Here is a 15,599-nt window from a genome sequence, read left to right as displayed (position 1 = left end):
ACACGAGTGTTGGTACTGTACTGCGTCGCTGTGGTAAAGAATCGTTAAATCTAGCGATAAAAACTGACATCGAGTGGAATTTTTACCTGAAATAAGTGTGAAACACTTCAGTCAAAGTACAGGTAAGATAATTTACATGTCTTGCATACATCAAAATATAAAACAGAGATGACAACCTAATCACAGTCTGCACGATATAACGTTTACCGGGCTACAGTGTATTAGCCGGTCAGTGTTGTTGTGTGCTGTGATATAAAAAAATGATTAAAAAATTCAAAATTCAAAAATATACCTTGTAGTTACCAACCGATCGATTTTATACAAGGTAAACTCAAATTCTGATCCAAAATAGAAACTTTTAGTCACAATTTTATCACAAAATAACAACATTATTCCAGTATGATAATGTTATGTCTTTAGAAATATGTACATCACTGCATAATAAAATTATGCATGAAAAAATCTCACCATTTTCAAGTTCAAAATCAAATTTAGAAGTCTACATTCTACAATGTTGTCATCTCTGTTTTAACGGTACAATATCTTTACACAGTGAGTCTCATACTCTGTCCATGCAATGATGTCATCTGTAACAACAATGCTCCATGGGTCAAACACTTCACTGTCAGCTATTTGTGACACAAATTCACCCTGTGAATTAAATTTCAACAGTTTGCCTTCCTTGCCATTACCTTCACACACATACAAATTATCAAACTGATCCAGACAGAGTCCTTTAGGGTACACTAAGACTTGATGGGTCAGTGAATGAATGAATATTTTATTCGTATCATATTAGGCCACCGGCCTTTATATACAAAACTTTATAAACCAAAAGTTGTACAGTGGTTTACCATCATCTAGATTTTTCCAATCATTTCAATCATTTCAGCTCTTTTCTGAAAAGCAAAGTGAACATAACGTGAGAATTGTCTAATTAAATGTTCGTGTTTTGTTGATAATAATATAAAGAACTTATATAGAACAGGTGGGTCGAAGAAATAATCTGGAATGTACTTCTTTCTTACGTCATCATATGTAGGACAGACCAGACAAAAGTGATATTCATCTTCAATTGTTCTATTTTGACAGAAAGGACACACCCGGTCACTTCTAGGGGGTTTTGTTCTTTCCCATCTACAGTTTTCAATTTGTAGCTGATGAGATGACGTACGAAGGCGACAGAGTGCATAGCGGAACACTTTTTTATCTACTACGTCTAGGTAAATCTCATAGGTCAATAGAGATTTGAAATTACAATACATGTCTAGTTTAGAGGTTTCTAACATTTCACTGTGTATTAGTTGACTATTGATATCCTTGCACCTGTCCTTGAATATATTGATAAAACTAGTTTCATTTCCAACACCCTGTGTCTGCCATACTTCACTAAAACCAAAACTACATAACAAGTGTTTGACGTCAAGGGCCCAACAATTTACATCATTTTCAGCCGTTCTGTACTGATACTTATAGCATAGAGACAGGATGCGGTCTGGTTTCAAATTTAACAACTTAAACCAATATTTGATTATTTTGATTTGTCTGGTAACAATTAATTGTAAACGACCGGTTTCAGCAAGGGAAGCACAGTTTGGCGTATGTCGATTTAAACCCAATATGTAACGTAGAAATTTACTATGGACACGTTCAATGTCAGTTGCTTTATGAAAACCCCAAATCTCTGCTGCATAGTTGAGTATCGGTGATATTTTTCCATCAAAAACTTTAAGCGCGGCTTTGACTGGTATGTCTCCAAGTTTAGCGAGTTGGTTTTTAACAGTAAACATAGCTTTGCTGGCTTGAGCTGCAAGGGTTTTCTGAGCTAAATACCATTTGCCGCTACTCGACATAATGATTCCGAGGTATTTATAAAAAGGGACAACGTCAAGTTTGTGCCCATCTAAGAACCATTTCTCAGTTTTCTTAATTATCCCACCTCTTTTAGATACAATAATTTTAGTTTTGGCATAATTTACATTTAGGAGCCAACGTTTACAATACGTGGACAATTTATTTAATAATCTTTGCAGCCCAACGACGGTATCACTCATTAAGACCAGATCGTCTGCAAATAGTAATAGCCGCAAATTTAGGCCAGCAATATAGACTCCGGCAGAATTTTCGGTTTGTAATTCTCTTTCGATGTCATTTACAAAAAAGCAAAATAAAAGTGGGGATATAACAGACCCCTGTTGTAAGCCACAATTACAATGAAAGAAGTTAGTCAAACCATGAGGTGTTCGAACACAAGCTTGAACATTGCTATACATTGACATTAAAGTACGAAAGTAATTTCCCTTCATACCAGATTTGAATAACTTATAGAAGAGTAGATAGTGTTGTACCCTATCAAAGGCTTTTTCAAAATCGACATATGCACAAAACATTCTTCCTTTGGGCTTAGCTAAATAATCTGTAATAATAGTATTAAGAATAAATATATTATCTACTGTACTCCGCTGTTTCTTAAAGGCTGATTGTAATTCGATGATAGGACCGTTTTCATTTAACCATAAATCCAGTCTCTTACATAAAATGGAACAAAATATCTTACCAATAACGGGAAGTAAATTTATACCCCTATAATTTCCGGGATTCTCACGACTACCACTTTTGAAGATTTGAGTTATCATACCTTTCACCCACTCTTGTGGGAAGGTACATTTTGATAACAACAAATTGAACAGGTTACACAACATATTTGCGAAAACTTGAGGCGAGTTTTTAAAGAATTCACCACCCATACCATCAACACCTGGAGCTTTGTTGTTCTTTAATTGTTGAATACAATTGTTGACCTCCTCCACTGTAATAGGCTCGTCTAACATTCTACAATTGACATCACTGTCAATATTTACATCTGCATTAATTTCTGTCAAATTAGTTTTGATTTGAGCATGAAAATCAGAAAAACTTTCGTCACTTTGGATTTTGGGGTCAAATAAGTTTGCAAAGTATTCAAACCATGACTCTTTTCGAATGGTCTTTGGTAAACCAGGTGCGAATTCTTTAAAATAGCTCCAAAAATTTCGCAAATTATTTTCTTTTGCACATACAACAAATCTGTCTACTTTTTGTTGATTATGAATTTTCTTCTTATACTTAATAAATTGTGTGTACTGTTTCTTAGCGTCAAGGTAGTGTCTTAAGTTTTGTGTATTTCTATTATTTCTAAAACGATTTAGATGCTGTCGCAGACATCGTTTTGCATTCATACACTCATTGTCAAACCAAGATGTCCTCTTTACTGTTTTAGCTCCACGGTGTCGAAAGTCTTTTGTCACATGTTTACAAATTTCGTCAAGGCAGTTCACAGCATCAGTTTCGTCGTTGATGGGTCAGTGTTGTGAGTTTGTTTAAATCTTTATCCAATATATGTATACAATGATTGTGATAGTCTGATATCATAAAGTGACCCTTTGTATTTACACAGATAGAGTAGAGCCACCAACCATCACCAGACAGTGGATGTGATGATTTAATAACTTTGTAGGATTTACCATCTATACAATATACACAATCATTCCACCCATCTGTAATATAGATGTATCCCATTGACAGACATACAGCATAGGGTGTGATATGTTTACCCTGATCTGTAAATTGTAGAACTTTGATAATTTTACATTTCTCAGTACAAATCACCAGACTGTTGTTATTGAAATCAGTAATATAGAATATATCATTATTAGACACAACGACATCATAAGGATTGAATGACTTCTCAAATGAATTGAACTGAATTACACTTTTACAATTCAATTCACAATCCAAAACTAAAATCCTATCATTTTCACTATCACACAAAACAAAGTCTCCATTATTCCTATGGAATAGTCCCCTAGGGTATTGAAGTTTTCCATGCTGTGTTCCTTCACCTGTGAATTTACGGATAGTGCCTTTCTGGGGTAATCCTGGAATAACAAAAGGAAAGGTCAAAGGTCAATTAGCAGACAACAACTAGAATTATGATAAATATTCTGAAAAGTTGATTTTCTATAAAAATTCTTGGTGTAAATTGAATGTAACTTGATAGAATAATTGAGTGTTATATATTCTAGAATTATTACATGGTAACCATAGCAACACAAAATGCTAAAATGATAAAAATGTTATTGTAGCTGTTATTTAAAACATTTTTTCATTCTTTTAGTTTTAATGAAACATTATACATCCAACCATTTTATTTTTATTGTGGGGAGGGTGATTTGTTTGTTAGTTTGTGAAATTCCCGCAAATTTACTCCAGTGTTTGTTTAATTATCTTATTTTTCGTGATTCAGTGATTGTTTCATTTTATTTTAGTGTTTAATCATTTGGTACATTAAATTTTTATTACCAAAATTTATTGAAACCAAATCTAGAATTTTGTGTGTTCAGTGTATTGATAATTGAACTCTGTAACCATGGTAATACAAAAAGCTGAAATGTAAATAATTCGAAAATTTCTGTTTTAATTGTTCACTTTGAACTTCACTTATTTTTATTAACCCAGTGATCACTATTTATTTATACTCTTTATGACTTTATGCAAGAGTTTGATGTTTGTTTGTAAAATATCAGATTTATTCCAGTATGTATTTTGCCAAAATTCTTTTCATCAGAAAACTTGAAAATGAAATAAGGGTTAATAACTAGTATAAAACCTTCATTTATTTTAGCACTTTGTAACCATGGCAACATGATTTTTGAAATATTTAAAACTTTTCACAGTAATCAAAATATCAATAATTTATGCAAAATAGACTTTGTTTGTTTGTTTGACTCTTGTTTACTACTTCAATAATTATCCATCTTTCAGTTTCTTGCCTACTTTTTAAAAATATTGTTTAATTCTGATAATTATTTTGATTGTCTAGTCTTTCTGAAGTGTGAAAGTTATTAAATCTTAACACTGTAACCATGGCAACATAAAATGATGACAAAAGAAAATTTATTTTTTTGTTTTAGATATTACAATGTGTTTTTAGTTTGTTAGTAAAATTTAAGCAGTGTTTGTTGGTGACTTATTTAATTTTTAATGTTTTTTTAATGTCATGAAAACTTTTTTATTTTGTTGTTGCCTGTCTGTATCATTTATTCATTCATTACTTTACAAGTTAAAATTTTAGTTAGCTTATAAAGTGATTCACTTCACACCCTATTAACCAATTTTATGGGCTATGCTGTTTTTGGCTCCTGTGTTTAATACTGGCTAGGTTTTTTTTCTTCAAATTTTGTATTGTGGTAATTAAATGTGTCTTTGATAATCCAGGCTGCATAGATAGAAACTGACTGAGATTAATTAGATTAGATAATGCTGAGCCTGTTGTGGTATAAAATTCTGGCATTAGATCTTTTAAAATCAAAATACATCCTGATTTCCCACAAACAATGGATTTATTGTTCTGAGAATTCTTAAAATTTGTTACCAGAAATAGTGAAATCAGACGAAAGTGACATTAATTTATCTTCTAATATTGTCAAATCATGTGACTAAATAACCACAACTCTGTACAACCTCTATCATTAATGATTGAGAAATATAAACTCTGTACTTTAAACCATAGACATTTGTGAGAACCCAATAAATGTCGTCTTTGAACTGACTAGAGTTAAGAGTATGGCAAAATGCAATGTTTCATATCAAAATACAATTCTGCATTACATCTACAGTCAAAATAAATTGCAGTTTCCCTCAAACAATGAGTCTATTGTTCTGAGAATTCTTAAATTTTATTACCAGAAATAGTGAAATCAGACAAAAGTGACATTTATCGAGTATCTGTCTTGCTGACATCTAAGTATTGAGATATCAGTTTTATCATGTATAGAGGGCGCTGTTAATTTTAAAGGAGATTCAAAATGCTCACATTCACTATCGCTAATTTGCTAGACTACATGTTTGTGAAATGCATTCTGGTTTTAAAACTTTTCAAAAGCGTCTGCAAACACCTTAAAATGACCCTTTTTCAGTCACTTCCCTTCGGATTTACTTCGAGAGTTTTTGGGTATTTCCGGTCCCTCCTAGACCACAGGATTTTATGACGTCATAGAGAGACATGGTTAGCACGTAGCCTATGACGAGCATAGTCAACAGGTGAATACAACTCAACAGCATTGTGAAAAAATACATTGCTGGTGGTTGTAATAGACATCAGTAAACAAAAACTACACTCTACATGTCTTATTAACCAACATTTACCGATATTTACTCACACTTTCTGACTAAAAGGTGTTTGTAGACGCTTTTGAAAAGTTTTAAAACCAGAATGCATTTCACAAACATGTAGTCTAGCAAATTAGCGATAGTGAATGTGAGCATTTTGAATCACCTTTAATGTGTGAAATCTGTCAAATGATTTCTGTTACTGTACAATAAAATAGTTTTATATTTGTACAGTAGTTTTACAAAAGTTTTAGATATTTATTCTGAAATCACTCCAATACTAATATAAATATTTGTCTACCTTGTCTTACAGATTTCTAGAATGTAAGATTTCATTAGTTTTTTAGACTGACAGTGACAGAAAGATGAAATGGTCAGAGTGAAAAATATCAATACTTGTCAGTGAGTGAAGTGGAATGTCTTTGGTAAGATATAGTTTCAGAATTTCTGATTAGTAAACAATTATTTTAGTGTGCATTTGTAGTATGACAGTTAATAATTATTTATAGTTTGACCCTACTGTCGGTGTGTGTGTGTGTGTCTCTCTCTCTCTCTCTCTCTCTCTCTCTCTCTCTCTCTCTCTCTCTCTCTCTCTCTCTCTCTCTCTCTCTCTCTCTCTCTCATCCCTTCTTATAGCCATCTTCTGTCTTTCTCAATTCGCCTCTGTTTCTCTTCTCTGTCTGTTATACCGTTATTCACCCTTGTTCTTTTTCACTATTATAATTTCTCAATCCCCCCCCTGCTTTAGTTACGTCTATATATTTTTTACTCTCAACCTGACTTACTCTTTCTGTCACTCACTTTCCCAATCTCATCCTATATCTACTCTCACCCCAAACCTGTCTGTCTGATGATGTTTGAGGATCCTGTCTTACTAGCTAGGCTGTTGTTATGTGGTAGCCAAATGTGTTCATGTCACCACACTATATCTATATATTGTTATAATTACTACAATCTGTAGTTAGAAATTCACTGAGAATAGATAATGCTGTTGTGGTATAAAATACTGGAATTACGTCTACAGTCAAAATACATTTGCAATGTCCCTAAAACAATGGATTTATTGTTCTGAGAATTCTTAAATTTTATTACCAGAAATAGTGAAATCAGACAATAGTAATATTTATCTAGTATCTGTCTTGCTGACATCCAAGAATTGAGATAACAGTTTTATCATGTATAGAGGGCGCTGTTAATTTCAATGTGTGAAATCTGTCGAAAGATTTCTGTTACTGTACTCGGTTAAATCTTGGGTGCATTCACCTGACAACTCAGATATTAATTTTTCTATCAGCAGTGCTGAGGTTTCTCACTCGATTAACAGTCTTCCAAATGGTAAAGCTGCTGGTGCTGACGACCTCTCTTGTGAACATTTTAAATATGCTAGCCACAGACTTCACATTATGTTAGCTCTTGTTCTTTCCTCTATGCTGTCGCATGGATATCTGCCTAATAGCTTCATGACGACCATAATCGTACCACTTGTTAAGGACAAAACGGGTGATCTGACTAGCAAAGACAACTATAGACCTATCGTCATCTCTACTGCCGCTTCAAAAATCCTGGAATCTATCATTCTTGATCGTTGTAAAGCAAATCTCACCACCGAAGATTATCAGTTTGGTTTCAAGCAAGGTCATTCCACTGATCTCTGCATTTACTTGCTTAAGGAAACGATTAATTACTATCATAATTACAATAGTCCTGTTTATGTTTGCTTCTTAGATGCAACGAAAGCTTTCGACCGAGTTAATCATTGGTTACTTTTTAAGAAACTCATTCACCGGGGCATTCCAAAATATGTTGTTCGTATATTATTGGTCTGGTATCGCACGCAACGTTTCTTCACGCAATGGGGTGGGGCTAGGTCGTCACTGTTTTCTGTTGGGAATGGCGTTCGGCAAGGTAGCATTCTTTCCCCTTATCTGTTTAACGTTTATATGGATGATCTTAGTAGTCAGCTGAAGTCATGTTATAAGGGCTGCAATATTGGTGGCCGAATGATAAACCATCTTATGTATGCTGATGACTTGGCTCTTATATGTCCATCAATTGCAGGTCTACGCTCTCTTGTATCTATCTGTGAAATGTATGGTGTTGACCACGACATTATTTTCCACCCAAAGAAGTCGAAATGTATTTATTTTATGCCTCGTAAATGTTTAATTAGAGTTGAATGTTTACCTTCAGTCCGTGTTGGAGATAAACCACTTAGTATTGTTCATGAACATTCTTACTTGGGTTATACTTTGACAGACTCTATGCATGATGATAGTGCAATCAAGCACCAAATGAAATGTTTTTACAGCCAAGCCAACATTTTACTCCGTAAGTTTGCACACTGTACAATTGAGGTTAAGGCTACATTATTTAGAACTTTTTGTTCGAATATGTACTGCTCACAGCTGTGGTCATTGTACAACAAGAAATGCATTAACAACCTTAGAGTTGGTTATAACAATGCGTTCCGCATTCTGATGGGTTACTCACGTGACTGCAGTGCCAGTTGTATGTTTGTGCAGCACACAGTCCCAACTTTTGCGGCTCTAAGACGTAAATTGATGTACAACTTTTTTAAACGTATCGAAAACAGTCAAAATAGTTTAATTGCAGCAGTGCTAAATTCCGATACAATCCTCTATTCGGGGATTCATAAACTGTATAGAGATTTGTTGTATTTTTAAATGCTTTTATTTGTCCATGTGTGTATTTGTCAGATTGTCTTTTTAAAGTCTTACTTGTTTTAAATTGCCGGTTTTTTAAGTATAGTTTTTATCTATGGGATGTTTTTGAGCGTGTTTGCGTTCTTTTCTTTCCCGAAATAAAGTTTAATTATAATAATAATAATAAAATAGTTTATATTTGTACAGTAATGTTACAAAAGTTTTAGATATTTATTCTGAAATCACTGCAATTCTGATATAAACATTTGTCTACCTTGTCTTACAGATTTCTAGAATGTAAGATTACATTAGTTTTAGACTGACAGTGACAGAAAGATGAAATGGTCAGAGTGAAAAATATCAATACTTGCCAGTGAGAGAAGAGGAATGTCTTTGGTAAGATATAGTTTCAGAATTTCTGATTCATAAACAATTGTTTTAGTGTTTATTTTTAGTATGACAGTCATTAATTAATTAATAGTTTGACCCTACTGTCAGAGTCACACTGTTCTATCTCTATGAGCTTTAACTTTTTCTTGCAATCTCGCACATCGCTCCCCCATTCTTACATCTGCTTCCTGTAACCATCTGACACTCCCAAACTCCTGTCTGTCTGTCTGTCTGTCTGTCTGTCTGTCCATCCATCCATCCATCTCAGTCTGTCTCCATGTGTGTGTCTCTCTCACATACTTTCTTATAGTCATCTTGTCTGTCTCAATTCACCTCTGTTTCTCTTCTCTGTCTGTTGTACTCTCATTCACATTTGTTCTTTTTCACTATTACAATTTCTCTCCTTTAGTTATGTTTATATTTTTTACTCTCAACCTGTTACCACATGTTTCTGTCACTCCTTTTCTCAATTTCATCTTATATACACTCATCCCGTGTCTTTCTGCCTGTCTGTCAGTCTATTTGCTTGTCTGTATGTATGTATGTATGTCTGTCTGTCTGTCTGTCTGTCTGTCTGTCAGGTTGTGTTTATGTAGAAGTTATTGCTTATGTCATATAATGTTGACATTTCTTCTCTTTTTTTACTCCACAGAATAAAGTCATCTCTACATGTGAAAACAAGCGTAACTTTACAACCAGGTTCACATACATCATGTCATAATTCTGAGATTTGTAATACAGTGGGCCCTCGCTAACTCGCGCCTCGGTAAGACGCGGATTCGGCTAAGTCGCGGGTGTCACCTTGGATCCCATTTTTTCTTTAGTTTTCCTATTGTTTTCGGAACTCCTCTTTGTGTATTTTTTTAAACAAATGGCACGCCTGCCAATTTCAAACTCGTTGGTGTTTCGATGAAAAGGTGTCGCGGTTCGACTTTGATGTTAGCAATCGCCTTCTATTTATTCGGACTGCCTCACATTCACAAGTTCATTATGCACTTCTCGGCTAGTCAACAAGCACGTCGACCATTTTCGTCTGGCTGGTGAACGGTGCATTGATCGTGTTAGAATCGAGTCGCAGGATACGTCAGTCGAATTCGAACATTGTCCAAAAAAAAAAAATTAAAAACTAAAGCTTGTCTCGCATTAATATATCGTTTGATTTGATTGATTTAGAAGTCACCTAAAAACGTTTTGTTTCTTCAAAATTTTGATGAAAACGTCATTTATATAACGAAATTTCGGTCTACGAATAACTGAATACGTTCATCACTTGCGTCTCTATGTTTATATATCTACCGACATCATGCATCACGCCACGTGTTGCCGAACCTTGCGATTTCTCAACTCAACCCCATCATTTAGGAATGTTACTGTACTGAGAAACATAAAAAATTAGTTGTTGTTTTAGAATATATAAAACAAATCCCGTTATTCGATGATATAAAAGTCAAAACTGCACTTCCGCAACCGGAAATTCAACAGCATTTCTTGGCCCTACCATGGCCGCCAGGCGTGAGCTTGTAAGTTGTACTGTTAGTTTGTCGACCGTGCAAAAAACAAAAAAGAAAGTCTAGCCGCGATTGATGCTTTGAGAGTCACACAATTGTACGATAATGTACAGTACTAGTTTCATCTGCACATTACTGAAGAATGAAGAAAAGCTGACGTGTGACGTGTGTTAATGTGTGGTTATGAATATATAATGAGCACCTCGCTAAGTCGCGGCCCTCGCTAAGTCGCGGGTTTCTTGATGGACCCGGACACCCGCGAGTTAGCGAGTTACTACTGTATTTATATGTTATGTAATTTCTGAGTGAAATTCAATATTGAAGTTTACTAAAAATGAATATACAGTGTTCTTTGTTTTCTGTTTTTGGATGTGTTTGATAGATCTGGTAATAACTTAAGGTATATCAGTAATTCCTAGGGATGTGTGTTCACAGAGTCTACATGTACATATGGGTTCTAGACCCATTGCTCTTTTTGCCCCCCCCCCCCCCCCCCCCCACTCTTCATAATATATCAACATAGTTCTTATCATCAAGTTGAATTGATCTTGTACTTATCAGTGACTAATAGTCCATGCACTGATCTTGCAAGTATACTAACTGTTACATTAGTTCATTCAGAAAAATCATTTATGATTCTTTATGGTTTACCGTTATTGAATCTCGTGTTGAACTTCAAAGATTGTACGTGGTGAACATTACAACAGATTAGGTGGAAATTGTCAACAAAACACATCATTTTTGAGTGAACGCCAATAGCATGGTTGAAGTCTGCTAAAAATGAATATACTTTGTTTTCTTTGTTTGGATGTGTTTCATAGACTTATATTAAGAGCCAGTAGAGCCCATTTTACTATTTATTTGTAAAATTGTAATTATTTTTCTTTTGCTGACATGTCACCTGCTCTATTCTTATCAAACAAAACAAAGCGTTTATTATATATGTAAGATTCAAGAATGAATAGTGAGATAATTAAGAATGTATAGACAAGTAAAAGTAAACTGAAAATTTCTCAAAATACTTTCGATTCAACTGAAGAGGGGGGGGGGGGGCGCAAAATGCTGGGGTGCCAAAAGAATGGGGGGGGGGGGGGCAATGTGCCTGCTTCCATTCATAAAACTATTTAGGTATTTGAAAGAAGCCCACTCAGTTCATCTATCTTGTTTCCTTATTTTATAGGCTAGCAGCTGATATTAGGAAACATTTTAGTACATCAAGTTAATATGGATGGCATCATGCAGTCAATATTTTGGTATACAGTGGGGTAGTATTAGCCTTTGAAAACATTTATGTGAAAGACATAAGTAGCATTGGATGTCACTCTTCCATCACAACAATAGACATACTAGTGGTACATAATAAAACTGTACAGTATATAGATATCAAAACTATATTCATACAAAATATACCACTGTAATATAATTCTCCACTTATCTTTATGGTCCGGATATGGGTTTTGCAGACTGAGGTTGTGTGGCGGAAGGGCCTAACTTTAGGAGGGTCTGTAAGCAGTACTACCAAGGTCTGCAAAACTCATATCCAGGCCGTAAAAGTTGTATACCATGCAGTGGCAGGAAACATCATTTGAATAACATAATTATATAAATTGGCACTGAAATATTATTTTATTTGCAGAAATATCAAAATAGTGAAGAAATTAACAAAACCATTGAGCGAACAGATATTGATGTATTCATATTTTGGCAAAGTGTGCCGGGCCGACCATGATAGGTAAAATTATGATCTCCATTCAATTGGATTGGAAACGATACTGGGTATATGACAAAATCCTTTTTATAGTACAGATACCCCTGAATAAGTCCTAAAAGACCACCCTGTAGCCAGGCTGCTGTATAGTCCACTAGCCTTAAAGTTGTACATATTGGTATGTGTCACATTTTTAGTCTGCACATACCCTTATCAAGTGATCTGAAGGACTACAGTCTATGCAAACTCTGTTACATGTATCTGAGTAGTAACTGATCTCTAGGTACTTCATAAATAATACAGTATACACACACCATTGTCATGCCTGATCGTCAAAGGCCACACGTAGTACTTGTAAGACATTTAACCCCTTGTAACAAACAGAAAAGTCAATGTCTTCCTTTAATCCATTTATGGACGATGGCACAATGTGTAACAAGCTTAATAAATAAAATTAGTTCCTTTAGACCACCCCCCCCCCCTCCCCTCTCCATATATGAATAATGTTATATCTACACATTTATCTATGGTGTATACCCATGGTGAAAACTGTACATGTAGTGGTCAAACTACTACAATTGATACAATGTAAAAACTTTGTAAACCCACTAAAAAAACTAAGACTAGGATCAGAATTTATCACAGGCAAGGGGTGGGGGTGGGGAGAAATTATTTTAGTCAAACTTTTTTTTGCACCCCCCCCCCCCCTTGCACACGCAAACAATTTAATGGCCTCTCCTTCCAAAATGAACCCAAGAATTTTTTTAGCCCCTCTCAGCCACACATATTTTAAGGTGTAATTATACAGTACCGCCTACAGCCATAGACTACTTGTGAATTGTCTTCAATACCCCAATTTTATTTGAGTCAAAAGATTATTATACAACTGTATGTCTATATTACCTACCCTGTATATTTTGGCAGACACACATTTGCTTGGCTATTGACTGCCCTAAAATTAAATGTATGGTAGGTAAATGAACTGTACAAGTTTGCAAAGTAGAAGGTAAACAACTGCTCCTGAGGTTTGAATGTTCAAAACAATTTTTCCACAGAAGAAAGAAAGACAGAGAGAGAGAGAGACAGGCAGGGACTAGAAAGGGACATACAGACAGAGAGACAGACAGAAGGGATACACAAATCCATTCACATGGCTGTACCCAACTCATTATTGAATTTAGGTTTAAGATGGTGTTGTGGTGAAGCCACAATAAATTTTTTAATTTACTCAGTAAACAACCACTCCTGAGGTTTAATGTGGTTCTAATCAAGAGCAAAATACTTCGCTCACCCCTTTCAGACCACCATAATTTTTCAACTCCCCCTTTGAACTCTCAACCCCCCCCCCCCCCACCTGCCATAAATTCTGACCCAACCTAACCATCACATTAACAGTAACCTATGAACATCTCAGTAGTAAATACAGCAAGTTTTATCATTGAAGGCATGAAAGTTTGATAGAAGTGTGAAAATGAAGTTTGACAATTGTAAATCATCTCTCCTTCAATATACTCATTTTCTTTTTTAATTGATAGTATATTTTTACCCTGGCAAGTGTAGCGATTCATCTGGTAACTCAAGTTGTATGTTATTCTAAAAACTCTAACTATTAATTCTTCTAGAAATCTCTAGCCCTGTTGTTACTCAATGCAATGATACCTGGCTCGACTTACTACAAGTAAACTGAAAACCCTCACTATATTCAAATATTATGTTACAGTAGTAGCCCATTGGCTGTTTTAAACTCCAACAACACTAACATGATGTAAAAACAGACAACACCAGGAAAGAGCCTCAGGTGTATAAGCATACACTAGATGAAATTTATAGTTGAAATGATGGATATGATTTATTCCAGGAAAAGTGCATTGTAACTTAAACAGATGAAAATTGGTACAATCTACAAGTGATGTGTCTATGTTGTCATCATACACAGCAATCTGAGTTAGTGGTAACACATGGGGATGTGCTGTTGGCATAATAAAATTCCTACACTTTTCTAGACATCACTCTCTAGGCAGTACCTGAAAATGTAATGTACGCTTCAAAACTAATGTAACCTGTACAGCAAATAAGAAGCACAAAAAAAACTGACCAAACTTTTCAAAAATGGTTCATTTACATTTATCAGATAGGAGTGGGGGTGATAGAGCTATCTTACTAAATCATTGTTTTATTTATGAATGATGAGGAACTAAGGACAAAATCTGAAATTGTCAAATGTTTGTATCTGTATCTGCTCACTGTTGTGTTTGTGTCCCTTTATTCAGACAAAATATGGATGAACATTTGGTACTTATTTAATTTCATAAAACAATTTTATCATGGCATCCTTGAAAAATCAATGTGAAACAACATATGCCAAGTCCTTATCTATAACTCAATAACTCTATAACTCAAATAAACTATAAAAAGTGTAAAAATGATTGTTAATGTACATATAATGACAAACATTTCACACATTTTTTTAAATAGCTTTTTGCAATGTATAGTACAAGCAGACTTTACTTGGTCAATGTTACTTCACATTGATTTTTCAAGTAGGAAACCATGATAAAAATATTTGTTATAAATTACAAATCCAAAATAAATACCAAATCTTCATCCATATGGCCAATTTAGAATTGAGACCAGTATATGTAAATTTAATGTTGCACACACTGCAACTTTAACTCTTTTTGAAACTTTATTGTAACTTAGACTGTGGTCAGAATTTACGGAAGGGGAGGGACCTGAGAAAAAATTATTTTGGTCAATTTTTTTTTAGCAGCTTCCCTTCATGCTCTCAAAGAATTCACATTGGTCTGTACTTTAGATACTTTATAGCTAATAGGAGGGGGTATCCCACATTAAGCACTATTTTAAAAATAAGGATATGTAGAAGGCCATTTAATGGCATCAAATTTCAAACCATACATATTATTGAAAGCCTTAGAGTCCTTGAATATTATCATTAATATCCCAATTATCTCTTTAGCCAATACATTATTATCGACTGTATGACTAAATTACCTACACTTTACCTTACCTATCCACATATATTTTGGCAGACACACATTTGCTTGGATATTGACTGCCTCATAATTAAATTTATGGGAGATAAATGAAGTGTCAGTACAATTTTGCTCCTGAGATTTGAATGTTTAAAAAAGTAGATAGAGAGAGAGAGAGAGAGAGAGA

The 15,599-nt window shown here is 34.5% G+C and overlaps 1 long non-coding RNA gene across 1 annotated transcript; it reads left to right on the top strand.

Annotated features, from left to right (window-relative positions):
- Window positions 1–10,906, top strand: LOC144440329 (uncharacterized). The gene is made up of 4 exons (XR_013481188.1): window positions 1–122; window positions 6,464–6,575; window positions 9,100–9,209; window positions 9,856–10,906. It is a non-coding gene; the product is annotated as an uncharacterized LOC144440329 (long non-coding RNA).
- Window positions 10,907–15,599: the final 4,693 nt, after the last annotated feature.

Source organism: Glandiceps talaboti, chromosome 9 (assembly GCF_964340395.1).
Source record: "Glandiceps talaboti chromosome 9, keGlaTala1.1, whole genome shotgun sequence".
NCBI classification, from domain to species: domain Eukaryota; kingdom Metazoa; phylum Hemichordata; class Enteropneusta; family Spengelidae; genus Glandiceps; species Glandiceps talaboti.
Note: the sequence above shows the minus strand (reverse complement) of the source record. Positions and strands in the feature narration are given on the sequence as shown.